Below are 20,360 nucleotides of genomic sequence, written 5' to 3'. Positions count from 1 at the left end.
CCTGGTTAGTACTTGGATGGGAGTCCCTGAATGTTTTTTGCATTTACATTCTTTTCCAAGTTTTTGCACATCTCTGATCTTTTTCATCTTAATGTCTTATGGAATCATATTCAAAATATCACCAATTTAAAAATGAAGGCAATAGAAAAATATCAAACTATATATATACATAAGCTCTAGAGACACAGAGACATCTCTCCTGTCAAAACATATTTTCAAACATCGTGTAATGAGCACATACTGTATGACAGAAAACACAGTTTGTTATTGAGAGAGACTAATAGAATGTGTTTACCTTTCATACCTAAGTAGTTAACCTACCTTAAGTTAAATTTTGCTTATGGTGTGAAGTAGGATATATTTTAATTTCCTTCAATATGGAAAACTTTTCCAGAGTGATTTATTAAATCATATGCCCCTCCTTCACTGATCTGCAGTGTGGGCTTCCTCATCTATCTAGCGGAAATTGAGACATGCTCTCTGTTATGCCCACTGCACTGTTTCACCATCTCTGCATTAATGGTGGCCTCTCCAAGCACATAAACTGCTCCAGAGCAGCCTTATTTGGAGAAGGTGGGATGGGCTCAGGCACCTGGTTCCTGTGATTAGGCAGCAAGTCATCGGAAGGGCAGTTCCAGAAGATGGGCCTGTTTCAGGGTTTGTGAATTCTGAAAGTGACCACATCCAGAACCAATCTTAAATGACTCTCTGTGCTGTGCTTTCTTCCCATCAACCCAAAACTTCCATTAAGTTTTATAGCCTTGCCTCATCTTTCACCAAGAGAAATAAGACAAGATACCAGGGAGTAATAGATGAAATAGTACAAGGCAGGGCAGCTTTCAGGAGACAAGACTCCATAAATATTTTCCAGTTTCTCCAGCCAGGGCTTTCTGAGAAAAGAGCACTGGCACTTGTATTAAGGATAAATGAAGAGCAACGTAAAGATAGAGACATCTGGAGACATAGATAGATTTATCTCCCTGGACCCATTTGTTTACATGGCAGAATGGTGCCTCTCCCCAGAGAGGATTTATTTACATTCCAAACAAAATCCTCTCTCTCCCTCCCTCTCTGTCTCTCTCTCTTACTTTCTTACCTTTCCTCCTCCCCCACGTCCCTCCAAGCCCCCAGAGTGGAGGAAGGGCCGATGTGCCAACGACTCTGATATAAATTCCAAGTTTCATAATTTGGGGGTTCCTCCCCTGTATGCAAACACCCTCACATGCAAGTACAGATAGTGTTCCCGGTGCCACCCCATGAAGAATTAGGGCTTGGGGAACAGAAGCTGTTCTATAAGGAAGGTCTGCTCCCTCACTCTGGGATGTCATGTCTATGGATCTAGATAGAGATGATAAACATGGATGTGGAGAGGGAAGCAGACTGATTGAGATAGAGATGTCAAATGATGGCAGGTGAGCTTGTTAGCTTGTAAGGAGGGCAACAGTTCAGACTTTTCACAGCTGCAGACTTACCCTTAGTACAATCCAAGTAAAAGCATTCTGGAGGTGATAGAAAGTGATCTTGTGTGTACTAAACAAGCAGCCTGGGGACCCGAAATCTGGAGCTGGATGGTGCTGGGTCTGCAAGAGGCATCCAGGGCAGATCTGCTCTCAAAGTTTCCAGTAGCTCTGCGGGGTGAGAAAATTGGTAATAGACTGAACTTTCTGTGATCAAGGGGTTTGGGAGATGAGGTTGGAGAGGCAGGCTGGAGTATGACCAGGATTACCAATGTCCCATTGAAGAATTTGGACTCTATTCTATAGGTAATACTTTTTTTTTATTATGTTCAGTTAGCCAGCATATAGTACATCATTAGTTTTTGATGTAGTGTTCAACGATTCATTAGTTGTGATAACACCCAGTGCTCATCACAACATGTGCCCTCCTTAATGCCCATCACCCGGTTACCCCATCCCCCCATGCCCTTCCCCTCTGTAACCCTCAGTTTGTTTCCCAGATTCCAGAGTCTCTCATGGTTTTTCTCCCTCTCCGATTTCTTCCCATTCAGTTTTCCCTCCCTTGCCCTGTGGACCTCCGAGCTATTCCTTATGTTCTACATTTGAGTGAAACCATAAGATAATTGTCTTTCTCTGCTTGACTAATTTCACTTAGCATAATCTCCTCCAGTCCCATCCATGTTGATGTAAAAGTTGGGTATTCATCTTTTCTGATGGCTGAGTAATATTCCATTGTATATATGAACCACATCTTTATCCATTCATCTGTTGAAGGGCATCTCTGCTCCTTCCACAGTTTGGCTATTATAGACATTGCTGCTATGAACATTGGGGTGCATGTGCCCCATCTTTTCACTACATCTGTATCTTTGAGGTAAATACCTAGTAGTACAATTGCTGGGTCATAGGGTAGCTCTATTTTTAACGTCTTGAGGAACCTCCGTACTGTTTTCCAAAGTGACTACATCAGCTTGCATTCCCACCAACAGTGTAAGAGGGTTCCCCTTTCTCCACATCCTCGCTAACATTTGTTGTTTCTTATCTTGCTAATTTTTGCCATTCTAACTGGTGTAAAGTGGTATCTCATTTTGATTTTGATTTGTATTTCCCTGATGGCTAGTGATGTTGAACATTTTTTCATGTGTCTGTTAGCCATTTGTATGTCTTCTTTGGAGAAGTGTCTCTTCATAAATACTTTTAAGCAATGATCAGATTTGTGAGTTTTTGTGGGTTGTTTTTTTTTTAAGATCACTCTGACAGCAATGCCTAGCATAAATGACAAGAGGTAACTAGCAGCAGGAACTAAAAAGTAGAAACTACTATACTAGTCTAGGTGACAGATGATGAAGTCTTCCACAAAAGGTCTACAGATTCTAGTCCTGTCCCTCTTAAATTGATGTTAAAGTTAGAACTAGCTTCTCTGATGATTGAAGATGTATTTGTTCCTGTTTCCAGAATTAGGACTATAGCAAATATGCTTCTTGTGTTCATTCAAATTGAATATATAATCAATTCTCCACTATATATCCTCTTACTAACACTGCTCCTTACAACTAAATATATCTTTCCCTGGAAGGGTCTTCGTACTTCTGTTCCTACATAGAAGCCACGTATTTCTCATTTCCTCTCCCTTTCTCCTCTTCCTTCTCTCATTCTGTAGCCAGTACAGAAGACAAAATGGGAACACCAGAAGTATCTTTCTTCCCTTGTGGCTTACTCCTTCTGCTCCACCTCTAACTTCTCAGTTTCTTCCTGTCATTCAATTCTTGAAAACTCCCATTTGTAGCTGATAGCTGACACTCACAATGTCCTGGGCTGGAGCCCAGGAAAGAATATTTGGGGCTTCAGCTACCTCAATCCCCACGTGTCTGGGGTTCTAGTGTCCACTGCTGTTGACCTTGCATTCTCTTTCTCTCACAAGTTCTGTATAATTTGAATCCATGCCTTCAGTGCATCCTGACTCTTCATTCTCCTGATACCTGTTGGAGTCCCTATGGATTCTATGTCCATTCATTAATTTTTCTTCTTCTCTCCACTGATGTCCATGTTGCTTTTATCTCAGGAAGCATTCAACCCTTGGAGAATAGCTCAACTTACACTTCCAATAATCCTGCAAATAAGCATAACAAAAAAAATTATCTCTGTTTTGTAGATGGGAAAACTAAGTCACAGAGACATGAAGTGACTTGTTTCAGAGTCACAGAGTTAATTGGTATCAGTGCCAGAACAAACAGCCTGGCTCCCTTACCCATCATGCACTACTCTTTCTAGGATGATATCCTAACCAGCAAGAAATATTTTTTTTCCAAATCAAAGGCTTCCACTCATACCTGAGGAACTGAAGCTTTCCATAATACTCATAAAAAAAGAAAAAAAAATAGGGAAACCTTAGAATAGCCTAGAATGCCATGATTCAGATTGCCTTTCTCTTTTGAAAAAGAAAAAATCAGGCCCAAAGCTTTGTCAAAACACTTGGGCTATATTTCAGACACAAACCAGAAAATTTACAGTTATCTAGAGTTCAAGAAAAAGCCTTTCAAAATTATTTCCAACTGTCCAGATAATAGAGGGAAAGAGTTTAGTGATTGTCTTGGTATAATCGAAATAACTCAATTTCCATCCCATTATACATATACTGAGGAAAAATGAAATCTAAAGAGTATTTTAGTCACATCATTGTACGATTATGTTATTTAGCTTTAGAAATATAAATTCTTGGGGCGCCTGGGTGGCTCAGTCATTAAGCGTCTGCCTTCGGCTCAGGTCATAATTCCAGGGTCCTGGGATCAAGCCCCACACCGGGCTCCCTGCTCCGTGGGAAGCCTGCTTCTCCCTCTCAAGCTCCCCCTGCTTGTGTTCCCTCTCTCGCTGTCTCTTTGTCAAATAAATAAATAAAATCTTTTAAAAAAAAAGAAATATAAATTCTTGAATCAATAGCTTAGGAGATAGATAAATATTTAATAGATAACTTGATGCTTTTTTCCAAAGACGTTGAGATGCTACTGAAATTCCAAGAAACGGCTCTTAGTTTCATCGATCTTTTCTTTTTTTTTGGTCTCTATTTCATTTATCTCTTCTCTGATCTTTATAATTTACTTACTTTTGCTAATCTGGGGTTTCATTTTTTTCTTCTTCCAGTTCCTTTAGGTGTAAGGTTAGATTATTTATTTGAGGCTATACACTTCCCTCTTAGAACTGCTTTTGCTTCATCCCAAAGATTTTGAACCATTGCTTTTCATTTGCCTCAAGGTATTTTTTGATTTCCTCTTTGATTTCTTTGTTGACCCATTGGTTGGTTAGTAGCATGACTGTTGATACTACTGTGGGTGTGCTGGTGGGCAGGGATTGGCCCCCTGGCACAGCTAGCTGAAAGGCCTGGCTTTGGCTGTTGTGGGTGTGTTAGTAGGTGGGATTAACCCCTGATGCAGTTGGATGAGAGGCCCAGTTACAACTGAGGCAGATATGCTGGTGGGCAGGGCAACCCTCCCAACCCCAGAGGCAGGGGTCACTTTGGGAGATGCCAGTCCAGACCAAGGCTGCCTGCTGGGTGTGGTGGGGCAGGAGCTGTTTTGTGGGGGCACCTGCCAGGACAGGTATCTTGAATGAGGTGGATCTACAGAGGAACACAAGGGCAGGGCAAGTGGTGATAGCAAGGTAGATGGAGAATGTCAGAACTGTCTCCTACCAGTATCCAGCCAGTTTGGCTGAAGGAGGGCAAGAAAAATGGCACCGACCAGCACTTCCATTCATAGAGAAAGCTCCTATAGATCCCTGCCCCTCTGGATGTGCCCTAAAATTAGTCAGTTATTCTTTCACATATAACCCAGGTGCTTTTCAGCTTGCTGCATCTATGCTGGGTCTAGGACTAAGTGATATAGAGCACTGGCCCTTTCAGAGCAGAGTCTTGGTTTCCTAAGCCCTCCAACTCCCCCAGAGTTAAGCCCTGTTGATTTTCAAAGCCAGCCATTAGAGGAGCTCATCTGCCTGGTGCAGATCCCCAGGAATGGTTATGCCTGATGTGTGGAGTTTGACCTCCTCACTCCCCAGGGAGGCCCTTCATGCCTGTAATATCTCTCCCTCTTATGAGTTGTCATGCTGGGGTTTTGGTTCCTGGTTGCATCTCTGTCCATCTTAACCTTCTTGATGTGACTTTTCTTTGTATCTTTAGTTCTGCTAGTCTTCAGGTCGTTTGAAGGTGAGTTGCATTATATGTAGTTGCATCCGTGTGTCTGTGGGAGGAGGTGGGCTCAGGATCCTCCTACTCTGCCCTGTCATCTGAAAAAAATCTCTGGTTTTTGTTAATGGCTTCTCTTCCTTTGTTGAACTTCTCATTTTATTCATGCATTGTTTTTTTAACTCTGTTTAATGGTCTATTTGTTCTTGTAGTTTGCTGAACCTCTTTACGAGATTATCTGAATACTTTGCCAGGCGGTTCATAGATCTCCTTTTTTTTTTTTTTTTTTTTTTTTATGTCAGTACTTGGAGCTTTAGTAGTTTACTTTGGTGGTGTCATGTTGACCTAATTCTTTGCGATCCTTATATCCTTGCATTGGTATCTGCACATTTATGTAAGTTGTCTCCTCTTCCAGACTTTATAGGTCCATGTTGGCAGGGAAAGCCCTTCATTAGTCAGCCAAGCTTGGGGTACTGGAGAGGTCAGTTAACTTTTAGAGCCCATGGGCAAGCAAGGCTTGCTATCAGGGTCTTGATTTGGATGAGGCCACTGCCTATGCTCTGAGCTCAGGGGGTAGGGAGCATGCCCCTGTGGTTGAGCACTGTAGTTGAGTGGGCCCGCTGGCTGGGCTCTTTGTTCAAGCAAGGCCACATGTGGGCTCCTTGGTTGAGAGTGGCTGCTGGTTGTGCTCCACAGTCAGGTGAGGCCACTGGAGGGGCTCTGCAATCACCTATGGTTATGAGAGGCAGCAAGCTGTGTTTCCTGGCAGGGTGGTACCACCAGTTGGATTCTACAATTAGGCAGGGTTGTGGGCTGGGCTCTACAATTGCTTCTGGTCTGGCGGGGCCTCAGGCTGTGCTCCCCAACTGGATGGTGCTACTTGCTGGACTTCACATTCAGGTGGGATGTGGGCAGGCCTTCCTGATTGGATAGGGCCCAGTCTGTGCTCTGTGATTTGATGGGGCCCATAGGCTGTGTCCCAAATTTTGTCAGAGCCACAGGTTGGGCTTTGCACTTGGGTAGGCTGCTGGTTACTGGCTGTGCTGCTCTTTTGGTTAAGGTTCCTGGCCAGGCACTGTGACTGGTCAGGGCCTCCAGTTGTATTTCACAGTTGGATGGCACTGGAAGCTGTGCTTCATAGTTGAGGAGGGTCACTGTCCAGGCTCGCTGGTCAGATGGGGCAGCAGTCTATGTTCTGTGACTGGGGAGCGGGGGGGGCACTGGCTGGGCAAGGCCACGGGCTGTGTTCTACAATTAGGTAGGGCTATAGGCTGAGTTCCAAGGCTCCCCAGGGTCACTGTTCATGCTCTCTGACTATGCACAGCCAAAGGCTATGCTCAACAGTTAGGCAAGGCTCTTGGCTTGGGTCCTTGCCCAAGTGGGAATGTATGATGGGTTCTGCAGCTGCCTGGGTTCCTTGACCAGGCCACCCCTGGTTGGATAGGACTGGAGGCTATGCCCAACAGTTGGGTGAGTCTATGAACTTGTTTCCTCGCTCAAGTGTCACTATGGGATAAACTCCATGGCAGGTAGGGCTCGGCTAGGGACTCAAATAGGTGGAATTGCCAACCAAGCTCCCGGCCAAATGGGTCCACTGGTTTGACTGCCCATCTGACTAAGATGGGGGTCCCACTGGTTGAGATCTCTGCATGGGCACTGCTTCAAGTAGGAATGTGATCCACTGAGATCTGAGCCTGGTAGCTGTAAACCCCACTCCCTTCATGTCTATCTGATCCTTAGTGGTCAAGCCCTGAAGATTCCCCCAGTGACCCCCCATGAGGCGAGATCTGAGTGGGCCTCCTGAGAAGTGTCCTGCAATGCCTGGGAAGCTGGATGTCCACCTTGGGCTCTCTTTTTCCCCTGGAGAAATTGCAGGCCCAGGGGGGCCCTCTTGGTACAGTGCTGTGCCAGCTTAGGGGAAGGGCAATGTAGTTAAAGAGAAACTCCTCCTCCCTTTCTAATTCAGTCCTTCTTCATGTCTGTGATCTAGGTGAGTGCTTCAGCAGCACCTCTGGGTTCTGGGGTTTTCACAATGGTGTCTTGTCTATGGAGAGGTGTTAGTCGATCTTCTTGTGAGTGTCTTTAGAACATTTTTAATTCAAGAGTGTAATCAAGTATTACATGTTTGCTCTTATTCCCTCACCCCATACATTCATCCACTGAATACTTATGCAATGTCAGGAAATTGAAGGTCTGCCTGGTCTTTGGTCTGTGGTGGTCTCCATATTTTTTGTCTTTCTTTCTGCTATAATCAATGCCACCATCAAGTACCTGTTGATACTTCTTAGAGCAAGCTCTAAGGTGCCCTTCCCAACGTCTGTCTTCACAGAGTGCCAACCCGGCCACAGGGGTCAATCTTCCAGCATCCATGAGTCATTGCCATCAGCAGCCTGCTACCTCCTGAGGAGCTATGCAAATTTCTGTCCACAGACTCCATTCCCTATCAACTCAGCCTGGCTCAGTGAATCCCTTCTCTGGCCACTCTCTTCTCTCTTCCAAGCATCAGCCTCTCTCCCCTCATCAACTCTCTTCCGGGCAACTTGACTCCATCTCTTTTTGAGCCTGACTTCCCCAACAAAGGCTATATGGCTGAACTTGAAATGATGGAAAAGGAAAGAGCAGGGTCCTCAATCAATCATTCTCAAAACACTCTGTGCATGAGAATCACTTGAAGTACTTTTTAACAAGTACATCTTACTCAGTCGTTTTGAGTGGCTTGCAGAAATTTGTAAGAAGTGAAAACAGGTGGTTCCAGGACCAAACTTGGAGAAACATGGGCCTAGTTCCTACAATACAAATGCTTGGCTAACCCTCTAAGAAGGACAGGAGTGCAAAAATGCCTCTCAGTCTTCAGTCTGGAAAATAAAAGAGTTGATTTCTCAAATCAGTTTATCTTGCTTCATATGCTTTGTAATTTTTTTCTAAGATATAACAACTCTGGAAGTCAGGATGAAAAACTGTCCCTCTAAACTGAGATCAAGTCATTTAATGCTCTAAAAGCAGAAAAGGTAAGAAGTGATATATATTGGAATATTCTACATGTCTATATAAATTACATATACATATTTTCAGATTTGGCTATTCCAACTGTTTTCATTGCCAGCTTATTTTGTGAGCCTATATTTATATAAATATATATATATACATGTTATACATACACACACACACACACACACACACATCTACTTATGCCTTATAAAAAACCACAAAGTAATTTTACTTTTCTCATACGGAAATTTTTTCTTATTTTGTTTTCATGTCATAGTATATATCCAGTATAATAATCATTCCTGCCTAAGAAAAGGAATATATGAAGAATACAATGCATAGTAATGAAGCAAATTTCAAGTGAATATTGCATCTTTCAAAGTGGATATTTCTTTTCTCTTACTTCTCCCTCTCAATAAGTACTCCGACATCCATTAGCTGCTTGTAGGGAAAAAAATTAACTTTTTGAAATATGGAAGGTTGAAAGCTAGAAAATGTAAAATAATGATGATAAAAAATGTAAATTGTTGCCTCTTAAGGAGTGAGTTGCATCCAATCCTTTCATTGTTTTCCTATCACCACCATATAGAAGATACAGAGGCTCATAGGGAGGAAATGCCCATGATTCTGGTTAGATAATTTCTCCGTTTGGACACCTATCCCAAGAATCTTTGTGTTATTAGGCCAATTACAGAAATGGGAACAGAATCATTGTGTATTAAAGGTAAAATACAATGACATATAAAATCACTTTTAGATCATTTTACTCCTTTGTGGCATATTACGTTCTTCTTATTTACCAGATAAGAACTCAATGTATACTTGCCTTAATAACTACCACATTGAAAGTATCTCCCCAAACTGGGCAGGAGAGTACCTTGAGTCTTTTCATTTCAGTGAGAGGAAATTTTCAGAAGACCAAGTGGTAAAGAGTGGCCCAAAGTCTTTATTCTCCCTTGGGTCCCTACCAAGTGCAGTACAGGTAGTACCCAGATCATGCAAACCCACACAGCTCCTGGCCTCTGTTGAGAGGAGGATCTTGTCAACTATTTGAGGAGTCTCAGAATCTGTAGCAGGATGGATCTTCGAATAGCAGGGCCAGGCAACAGAGGGACTGCTTCGGAGGCAACCAGGGCTTTGTGCAGTAAGCCAAGGAGACTGTTGCACAGAGCAGAGGTGTACTATTTCTCCCCCATAGAAGAAAGTATGGCCCTTTGTGATAGTCCAGGTTTCAAATGTTCAACTGTGTTTCACCTTATTTTAGGACACTGATGGGCAAGTTTTACTTATTTTTCATAAAAAATATTAAAAAAATAAAGATTGTCTCCAAATAAAGAGAACATTTAACAATAGATTATCAGATGCTAGGTGGTCTCCTTCCTTTTATTCTTTTTCTAAGAACAACACGCTATAGTCACCACCCATTTGTTCACTGGCTTCTCATAAGAAAAATGGATCGTAGGTCCCAAGTAGGGAGCCGAGTAGGAGATTTTCACAGGAGTGTCATATAACTACACTCAAACAAGAGAAGAGAGAGAACGACCCTTTAAAACATAGAACAGAATAAGGAAGTTGAAAAAGTATTTGTTGAAAGATATATGTCTGAAGATGTTGTGTGAAGAATGTTACTAAAAACTTATTTTTATTGCTTTATAGTTTTAGGCATACTTTAGCTCCATTTCTGAATTATTTTTCTTAGCAATGGCTCCTAAAGGTATAGCTTTCAGGATTTCTGTCTTTCCTCATCCTTGCTTTTACAAAGTGGTTAATGACTTGTTAGCCAAGACTTACATGCTTCAAGGAAAGCAATTAATAATTTTGCAAATGAGGTCACTCTTTTTGTAATGTGAATCCTCACAAGTTACATAATTGTTTAGCAAATCTACATTTTCTTAATCTACATTAATATAACTAAAGAAAAATGTAATTTATACTTTATTCATTTCAGATACCATTACTTAAAATTATAGTTCAACTATTCTATTCAAATTAGTTAATTATGTTCAAGAACTCTAGAGAGCTATTGATGCTTGGCCTCTAATATGTGGAAAGCAATTCTTATGATCAGCTCATTTTGGATCCATTTAATTTCTCTTGGGGTCTTACATATCAAACATAAGCTGCTTTTATATCTTCTTAACTTTATCCTATTATTAAAAAACAATTAAATCATCTCTCCTATGTGGAATCCATTAGTGTTTTCAATGTTTGTGAGTGAGTGAATGTGTGTGTGTGTGTTTAAGCAAGGGCTAGAGAGAAGCAGAAAATACATGCATTATAAAAACTTCAAAAATGGAACATTCCCTTTTGGACTGAGGGCAAAAAGGTGATGTTTGGAAAGTAGACAATAAGACTTTAAGCAAGTTTTGTCTTATTTGATTTTGTTTTTAAAGTTTTAAACTTTTCAGGAGAACAAAAGCAGTAATTTCCTTGACATCAGCTGTAGCAACATTTTTCTAGATACGTCTTCTAAGGCAAGGGGAACAAAAGTAAAAACAAACTATTGGGACTACATCAAAATAAAAACTTTTGCTTTTTTGTGAAGGAAATCATCAACAAAACAAAAGGCAATCTACTGAATGGGAGAAGATATTTGCAAATAATATATTCAATAAGGGGTTAATATCCAAAATGGTAAAGAATTTATACAACTCAACACCAAAAAAAAAATCTGATTTAAAAATGGGCAGAGAGGGCACCTGGGTGTCTCAGTTGGTTAAGCAACTGCCTTCTGCTCAGTTCATGATCCTGGAGTTCCGGGATCGAGTCCCACATCGGGCTCCCTGCTCAGCGAGGAGTCTGCTTCTCCCTCTGACCCTCCCCCCTCTCATGTGCTCTCTCTCATTCTCTCTCTTTCAAATGAATAAAAAATCTTAAAAAAATAAATAAATAAATAAAATAAAAATGGGCAGAGAACATGAATAGACATTTTTCCAAAGAAGACATATAGGTGGCCAACAGACACATGAAAAAAATGCTCAACATCACCACTAATCAGGGAAATGGAAAACAAAACGACAATGAGATATTACCTTACACCTGTCAGAATGGCTACATTCTAAAGGACAAGAACTAACAAGTGTTGGCAAGAATGTGGAGAAAGAAGAACCTTTGTGCATTGTTGGTGGGAATGTAAACTGGTACAGTCACTGTGGAAAACAGTATGGAGGTTCTCAAAATTTTAAAAATAGAAATACCATATAATCCAGTAATTCCATTACTGGGCATTTACCCAAAGAAAATGAAAACACTAATTCAAAAAGTTATAGGCATCCTTACGTTTATTGCAATATTATTTACCACAGCCAAGATGCACACACACGTACACAATGGAATATTTGCAGCCATAAAAAGGATGAGATCTTGCCACTTGTGACAACATGGATGGACCCAGAGGGTATTATGCTAGGTGAAATAAGTCAGACTGAGGAAGACAAAGATTATTTAATTTCACTCATATGTGGAATCCAAAACAAATGAATGAACAAACAAACAAAAAGCAGAATCAGAGAACAAGCTGATGGTCATGAGAGGGAAAGGGGGTGAGACGATAGGCAAAATGGGTAAAGGAGAGTGGGAGATACAGGCTTTCATTATGGAATAAATAAATCACAGGAATAAAAGGTACGGCATAGGGAACATAGTCAATGGTGTTGTAATAGTTCTGTGCAGTGACAGAGGCAGCTATACTTGTGGTGAGCCTAGCATAATGCATGAAGAAGTTGGATCACTATGTTGACTATGTTGTACACCTGAAACTAATGTAACATTGTATGTCAACTCTACTCAAGTAAGAAAAACTTTTTTAAGAGACTTCAACTTTTCTACTGTTAAATATAATTTTTAAGAGCTTGCTCAAGGAAAGTTTGAGAATGTGAAAAAACCAATCAGGCAATAGCATGTACATATTATATAGTATTATTTCAAAGTGTACAAAAATTATTTCATTTTGTGAGCCTTAAGATTGGATCAATATATGCTATTATCTTTGAAAATCTAAGTGAAGAGAAAAGCTTAACATATCATACCAAAAAGCAATTTGTGTTCACTCTATCATTGTTTTGTTTTGTTTTTTTAATTTGGTTTTATTGCAAGGCCATAGTATTATGATGTCAATTTTTTCATCTGTGAAAAAAATTCATGTCATTCATCAATAGCATTTTATGTTGTAATAAAAAGATCTGAGAATAATGGCCAAAAGAATCTCAGACATACAGGAAGACTGTGTTTTGTTTTATTTATTTTATTTTATTTAGAAAGGCTGTTTTAGACAGAGAAACCAGCGCTTAATGTTTCAATTAAATAACTTATTTTTATTGAACTAAAAATTATGGCCAAATAATTATTATTTCAAGCCAATAACTTTTGAAGTCGTTTGTTTTGCAGTGAAAGCTGATAGCTTCCATTTATAGAAAGTTCAAACAAAGGTAAAATTAAATAATATATTGCCTAAGATAGATAATACAAAGTCAATTTTATAAAATAACTACTTGAAAAGCAAAAGAATGACTAACACAATAGTTAAAATATTGCCCAGGATGGGAATGGAATTGGAAAAGAACATACAGAGAATTTCTAAAGTGTCTCTGATACTCTACTTTTGACTTGGGTAGTGGGTACCCATTATTGGATTATTGTTATTGTTCTTTAAGAAGTATATATATGCTCACAATCCTTATAGAAGTATATTTCATATTTTAAAAAGTAAAGGTAAAACTAACATAAAGAAATAACAAACAGCAAAATCAATGCCATATATTGGTGAGATGAATGGGGAATAAACAGAATGGAAAGAAAGGGCTTCCTCAATTGCTGGAAATGATGTTGAATCTACCAGTATAGAAATACAGCCAATGATATCTGGCTGAACAGAAAGAGCTGGTGTCTGGAAGTAAATAAAAAGAATTACCCTTGTCTCTGAAATATTTGTGAATAGCCCCCAACTGGAGAATTACAGGCTTCTGAGAAAATGATACAGACTTGTTAAACAACTTCAAAAACTTTTGATATTGCCTGAATATTCCAGGCAGGTAAAAGACAGGATATTCCAGAAGATCAAACTATGAGCACCAGGAAAGTTAAAATAGAAAATGAAAGGAAGTTAAAGTGAAAACACTCCCTATGTATCATTTATCTATTTTGCATACAAGCTGAGTAAAGGAATAATTTATTACCAGCTGTGGAACTTTGATCTCAAATCTCAGTGCAGGATCCTAATAAACCAGATAGACCCATCTGGTGAATTATTTTTGCTGAGGCTTACCTGAGCATAGGCACCTAAAGCAATGGCAGAAAGAACGTTTTGTTTTGTTGTCTTGTTGCCTTCCTTAAGCTCACAACTGCCTCTCAGACTTCTGGTGAAAAAATCCTGTCCAGAACACACACACCATCAGGAGGAGAATGGTTTGCAGAGACAGCTCTCAGCCCAAGAGTGGGAGAGCCACTCCCTTGACTGTCTTGCCCTTAACTGGACTACCACAGAGCATTGAAAGACTCCTTAAGACCCCAAGAAGAAGCCAAAGTAAAAGGAGATTGTTGAGGTTTCTCTGGAAAGGGAGCATCTCATATTCCACTCCTATTAGTCTGTGTGCTATGAAAACAAAGGAAACAAAAGCAGAGTATCCACCCTTTGGGAGCCTGCGTGGTTGAGCATACTCATCAAACTCTAATAGTATCGTGCCCCCTCCTCCTTGGATGTGGCTGGAGCTTGAGACACCGCAGACCCGGACCTGGAGCAGCTCAGAGGCAGTGAATAATAGCTCTTCAAGTCTGCAAAAAAAAAAAAAGGCCTCCAATAAAACTACATTGCAAAAAATGGGAAAGAAACAAAATGGAAAGAGTAAAAAAGTTGAAGAGGCAGAGCTTGAAGAATTTGTAGTGGAAAAAATACTGGACTGACGTGTAGTGAATGCGAAGGTGGAGTATTTCCTGAAGTGGAAGGGATTTACAGATGCTGACAATACTTGGGAACCTGAAGAAAATTTAGATTGTCCAGAGTTAATGGAAGCATTTCTTAATTCTCAAAAAGCTGGTAAAGAAAAAGATGGTACAAAAAGAATATCTTTATCTGACAGTGAATCTGATGATAGCAAATCAAAGAAGAAAAGAGATGCTGCTGATAAACCAAGAGGCTTTGCCAGAGGTCTTGATCCTGAACGAATAATTGGTGCCACAGACAACAGTGGAGAATTAATGTTTCTCATGAAATGGAAAGATTCAGATGAGGCAGACTTGGTGCTGGCAAAAGAGGCAAATATGAAGTGTCCCCAGATTGTAATTGCTTTTTATGAAGAGAGACTAACTTGGCATTCTTGTCCAGAAGATGAAGCTCAATATATATATATTTATATAATATATATAAAACTGGGCCTTTGTTTTTTGATTTATTAGTGTGAAGAAATAACATTCTAATGAAAATCAAGTTTGATATGTTTGTTTTGAAGTAGTATTGGGAGTTGCTGGATTTTTTTACATCTATAGCAATGGTTACTTTGAACAAATAAAAGCTTTCTGTAGCTGCTTCCTTTATCAGAAAAAAATACCTGAGACCATGGTATATTATCCCTCTGCATTAGAGAACACCTTTTCTAATATGTTGGGGGAAATCTTCATAGTCGTTACTCAGTCAGAATTTGTGTTTAACTCCTATATGCCTAAGGACCATTCTGGATTTTTTGTTTATTTAGGGTTTTTTTTTTTTTAAGATTTTATTTATTTATTTGAGAGAGAGGGAATGAGAGAGCATGAGGGGGGGAGGGTGCGAGGGAGAAGCAGACTCCTCGCTGAGCAAGGAGCCTGATGTGGGACTCGATCCCGGGACTCCAGGATCATGACCTGAGCCGAAGGCAGTCGCTTAACCAACTGAGCCACCCAGGCGCCCTATTTAGGGGGGTTTTGTGTGTATACTTAAAATACATACCTAAATGGTTTTTGTTTTTTTAACACTCACCAAAACAAAAACAGCATTTTATAACCATGGATAAGCCTGTGTTTCCGGGATACTATCATTTTCAGCAACTAAAGAAATAAATCACTTAAAGTTAAACTGAAGTTTTTCCTGAAGCCTTAACCTTTCAAATTTTTAAATTGGACAATTTAAAAGCAGCCATATCAGAATCCATATCCATATCTACAGTCATATAAATGCAAGTTCATTTGCAAGATCCCTGAAAGGAAAATTTTATCACCACCAACAACCTACCTACCCAAATGACAAAACTAGACAAGTCCTGGTGTGTTTTAATTAGGTAAGCAAAACTTAGTTAAATGGACACTTAAAGGTTCCTTCTAGTGAACCATTCCTTTTCAAGAAGTTGAAATCTCTGTGCTGTATTGACTAAAAGGTCATGATTCATGGAATGTCTAAGACTTTGTTCATGGAAACCTAATCATAATCAGATGGTTAGAGATGTTGGCAATTTAGCACCTGCTGGAATAAATGGGTGGACAGACTTTTATAATCCAAATTCTTAACCTGCATGTATTTTCTTTACCCCAACTCATTCCTGACATGTAGGCTCAGTCTTCTCAGTATTTGAGTTACTGGTTCAGCAGAAACCAGGAAAAACAATAATTTTGTAGTCAGAATGTTATCCAACTGTATATTGTTTACATTATTGTAAATATTGGTAAACAGTGGTCAATAAATAGTTTTATATTAAAAAAGCACAAAAACAAACAAACAAAAAACAACAACAAAATAACTCTAATAGTATCTACAAGAGAGGAGGAAGGTAGTAATCACAGCAAGCAAAGCTCCCACCACAGGGAACCTGGTGTGGAGTGGACATTCATTCCTGTTTGCCTAGGAAAGTTGTATTTACACCATTGTCCAGACATAATTATTAATAGCACTCCACTTCACTCAGAAAAGTGTCTCTGTTTTGACAATAAATTATATAGTCATCCTACTTATAAGAAAAGTCTTTTGAGGGAAGTTCAGGACAATGAAGCTGAAAAGAAGCACCTGTTTGTTTTCATGGTCTCTTGCCTTCATCCATTTGTGATGCACCTCTCTTCCAGGACCCTCTCCCTGGCTCCTCCCCAAGTCCCTCTCACTTCCTCCCTCTCTCCCGTTTCTCCAACTATGGAAATCACACCATCACTATCTTCATTCCAAATGAATGGATGTCTCTAAACATTTTTGGGAGAGTTATTCAATGGGTCATAAGAATTATAGGAATCTCCAAATTATAGTATTCAAACTGGGGGTGGGGGGCAGGAGGAAGAAAGGTGGAACTGTAGGATAAAATAAAATTCGAAAATTCCTGCTCTGGATAGGTCTTGATTTTTATTTTAGTCCTTTATTTCCCTTATAAAATACCTACTGCAATATCAATAGGTACTATTTTCAATAGTATTAGACATTCTATATTCACATTTTTCTTCATGGACTGTGATAAAGCACACCTTTAATCCAGTGACTCCCACTTCATTTGCTCATGTTTACTTTCATTTCTCCATGTGTGCTGGGTGATTTCAGCAGCTAGATTTTTTTTTCTTCTTTTCTAATTTAGAAATTATCTGATTGTCCATTTACAAAATTTATGTACTTGCTACTGAAGATGACTGATAAGTTCAGTTGTCATTGCGTAGAATTGAAAATATCTGAAATGCACAAAATTTATCTCCTAGATCACAACTTTAGTTCCTTAATTTTTATTCTCATGTGATTTTCACACCACATTTCTAAAAGCTCCTATTTGTGTTTTTTTTTAGATGAGAACTCTACCATCTGTCTCTACAATGATCATTTTTTTCCCTAAAATAAATACAGTACAGAACTCTTATTATCTAATTCAAAATTTCAGTCTTATTAAGGTAGTTGGTATTTTACAAATCAAGCAAAGGCCAATCTCTTGGGAGATACATCCTTGAAGGGAGACAAGCATCAGGTTGTGAGCTGGACATGAGCTATTGATTCATTCAACAAACATTTATATAGCAAATAAAGTGAACTATAATAGATTATGAACTTAGTTTTATTGTTGTCAAAAGGAAGCAAAACCAATGATATTGAAGTGCCCCAATAATTTCCTGCTACTTGTCTTTCCTCCTTAAAGGATTTTAGATCAACAACCCTATCCCCAAGGGACAGTAGCAGAACAGAAGTCAAAACATTAATTTATTGATAATCAATACTCTTTAGTCAAAAGCCTAATCTGGAGATCCAACTGGGATATTTTATTTTCCACTAATACCATTATTTCTAATCTCAATTTAGGGTCCAGTGTGTATTGGTTGCCTTCAGAGAAAAAGAGATGGTCAAGTCAGAAGGGGGGACTTGAATCCATTTAACTACCTATTACAATGAACAAGAGAGGAGAAAATGAAAAATTTTCACCTTATGGCCTTGACTTTCCTATGAAAGAGACAGGAAAGAAATACAGATGATGTAGATGCAGATGGAGAAACAGGTATGGATATAGATGTAGATAGAGGTGTAGGTATAGAGATGTAGAGATAGAGAATAAAGATGCTATGAGTGCAGTGCTGGGTTTTAATGTCCTTTAACCCAACCATGTAATAAAATGTAACTCTGACCAATTGATTTACTCATTCTTCCTCCATTTTTGAAGCAAGATGAATCTGAACTGAAGAATTTCCCCCCTCAAGAGGTACCAGGCCATATGGTAGGTGTTAGTGATATAAAGATCAGTATTACAATCCTCAAATGGCTCATACTTATGAAGAGAATGTCAAATGAATCAACTATCAAGCTCCTTCCAAGGCTAGAACTACCCTACATGAGTCTACTACATGTGTCTTAATCTAATCAATGAGTCAGGAACTAGTTTTAAAATTTTGATCCATGTAATCACAGGGCTCTATAAGACAACTCTGGAAATTTCACTAAAATTAAATGTCCTGTTTAACTCATTTGATTCTAATAGTTTCAGAGCCCATCTAATCCCCAGACAAAGATAGATTGCATCTTCTGATCAGTGAAAAGCAACACATAAAGAAACCATGGTTTCAAAAAAACCCTGGAAATCATTTAGACTTTCATGCTTTCATTTAACAAATACTGGTTGAACACCTAATATATGCAGGCACTGGGGATGCAACAGTGGACAAGAAAGCCAAGGACCTTTCCTCAAAAAATTTATTTATATAGCACACACACATGCACAGAGTATGCATAGCTTACAAAATTATTGTTTTTAAACAATCATGGATCTCTGATAAGCTTCTTAGAGTTGAATAAACTTATGCCATAATTTAAAAAGCACTAGGTAGAAAGATTGCTTTAAAAATCAGATAAGGAATTCAAAAGAAAAACATAAACTGTACACATGATTATTGTCCCAATAGCATGTATGTGTGGCCTTCTGCTACTCAAACCCAGATGTCACTCATTAATCAACACACTTTTTCCAGCTGAGCCCAGATATCACCTCAGTATCCATCTCATAGCCCTATCAGAAGCTGTTACCAATCAGTGAGGTAGTAACTCAGTTTGTCCTCACTGATGGAGAGCATCCACCACAAAGCATGTAGTGAGTACCTACCACGTACCTCCAACTGCAGCTAACTGCTAAAAGGAGAAAATAGGACTAGAATTTATTGAGGTAGGTACCCTCTATCCCTACACTGTGAAGAGTTTTAATCAAGAAAGGATGCTATACTTTGTCAAATGCTTTTTCTGCATCTATTGAGAGGATCATATGGTTCTTGTTCTTTCTTTTATTAATGTATTGTATCACACTGATTGATTTGCAGATCTTGAACCAACCTTGCAGCCCAGGGATAAATCCCACTTGGTTGTGGTGAATAATCCTTTTAATATATTGTTGGATCCTATTGGTTAGTATTTTGGTGAGAATTTTTGCATCCATGTCTGTCAGGGATATTGGTCTATAGTTCTCCTTTTTGATGGGGTCTTTGGTTTTGGGATCAAGGGAATGGTGGCCTCATAAAATGACTTTGGAAGTTCTCCTTCCATTTCTATTTTTTGGAACAGTTTCAGAAGAATACGTATTAATTCTTCCTTAAAAGTTTGGTAGAATTCCCCTAGGAAGCCATCTGGCCCTGGGCTCTTCTTTGTTGGGAGATTTTTGATTACTCCTTTAATTTCCTTACTGGTTATGAGTCTGTTCAGGTTTTCTATTTCTTCCTGGTTTAGTTTTGGAGGTTTATACATCTCTAGGAATGCATCCATTTCTTCCAGGTTATCTAATTTGTTGGCATAGAATTGCTCATAATATGTTCTTATAATTGTTTGTATTTCTTTGGTGTTGGTTGTGATCTCTCCACTTTCATTCATAATTTTATTTATTTGGGTCCTTTCTCTTTTCTTTTTGATAAGTCTGGCCAGGGGTTTATCAATCTTATTAATTCTTTCAAAGAACCAGCTCCTAGTTTTGTTGATCTGTTCTACTGCTCTTTTGGTTTCTATTTCATTGAGTTCTGCTCTGATCTTTATTATTTCTCTTCTCCTGCTGGGTTTAGGCTTTATTTGTTCTTCTTTGTCTAGCTTCTTTAGGTGTAGGGTTAGATTGTGTATTTGAGACCGTTCTTGTTTCTTGAGGAAGGCTTGTATTGCTATATACTTTCCTCTTAGGACTGCCTTTGCTACATCCCAAAGATTTTGAACAGTTGTGTTTTCATTTTCATTGGTTTCCATGAATTTTTTAAATTCTTCTTTAATTTCCTGGTTGACCCATTCATTCTTTTAGGATGCTTTTTAGTCTCTATGTATTTGAGTTCTTTCCAACTTTCCTCTTGTGATTGAGTTCTAG

The 20,360-nt window shown here is 39.1% G+C and overlaps 1 pseudogene; it reads left to right on the top strand.

Moving 5' to 3' along the window:
* The first annotated feature begins 14,313 nt into the window (after positions 1-14,313).
* On the top strand, positions 14,314-15,009 carry LOC118014150 (annotated as a pseudogene).
* Positions 15,010-20,360: the final 5,351 nt, after the last annotated feature.

Source organism: Mirounga leonina, unplaced genomic scaffold (assembly GCF_011800145.1).
Source record: "Mirounga leonina isolate KUSES-001 unplaced genomic scaffold, KU_Mleo_1.0 Mir_154, whole genome shotgun sequence".
NCBI classification, from domain to species: domain Eukaryota; kingdom Metazoa; phylum Chordata; class Mammalia; order Carnivora; family Phocidae; genus Mirounga; species Mirounga leonina.
This window is presented reverse-complemented; position numbering and strand designations above follow the sequence as displayed.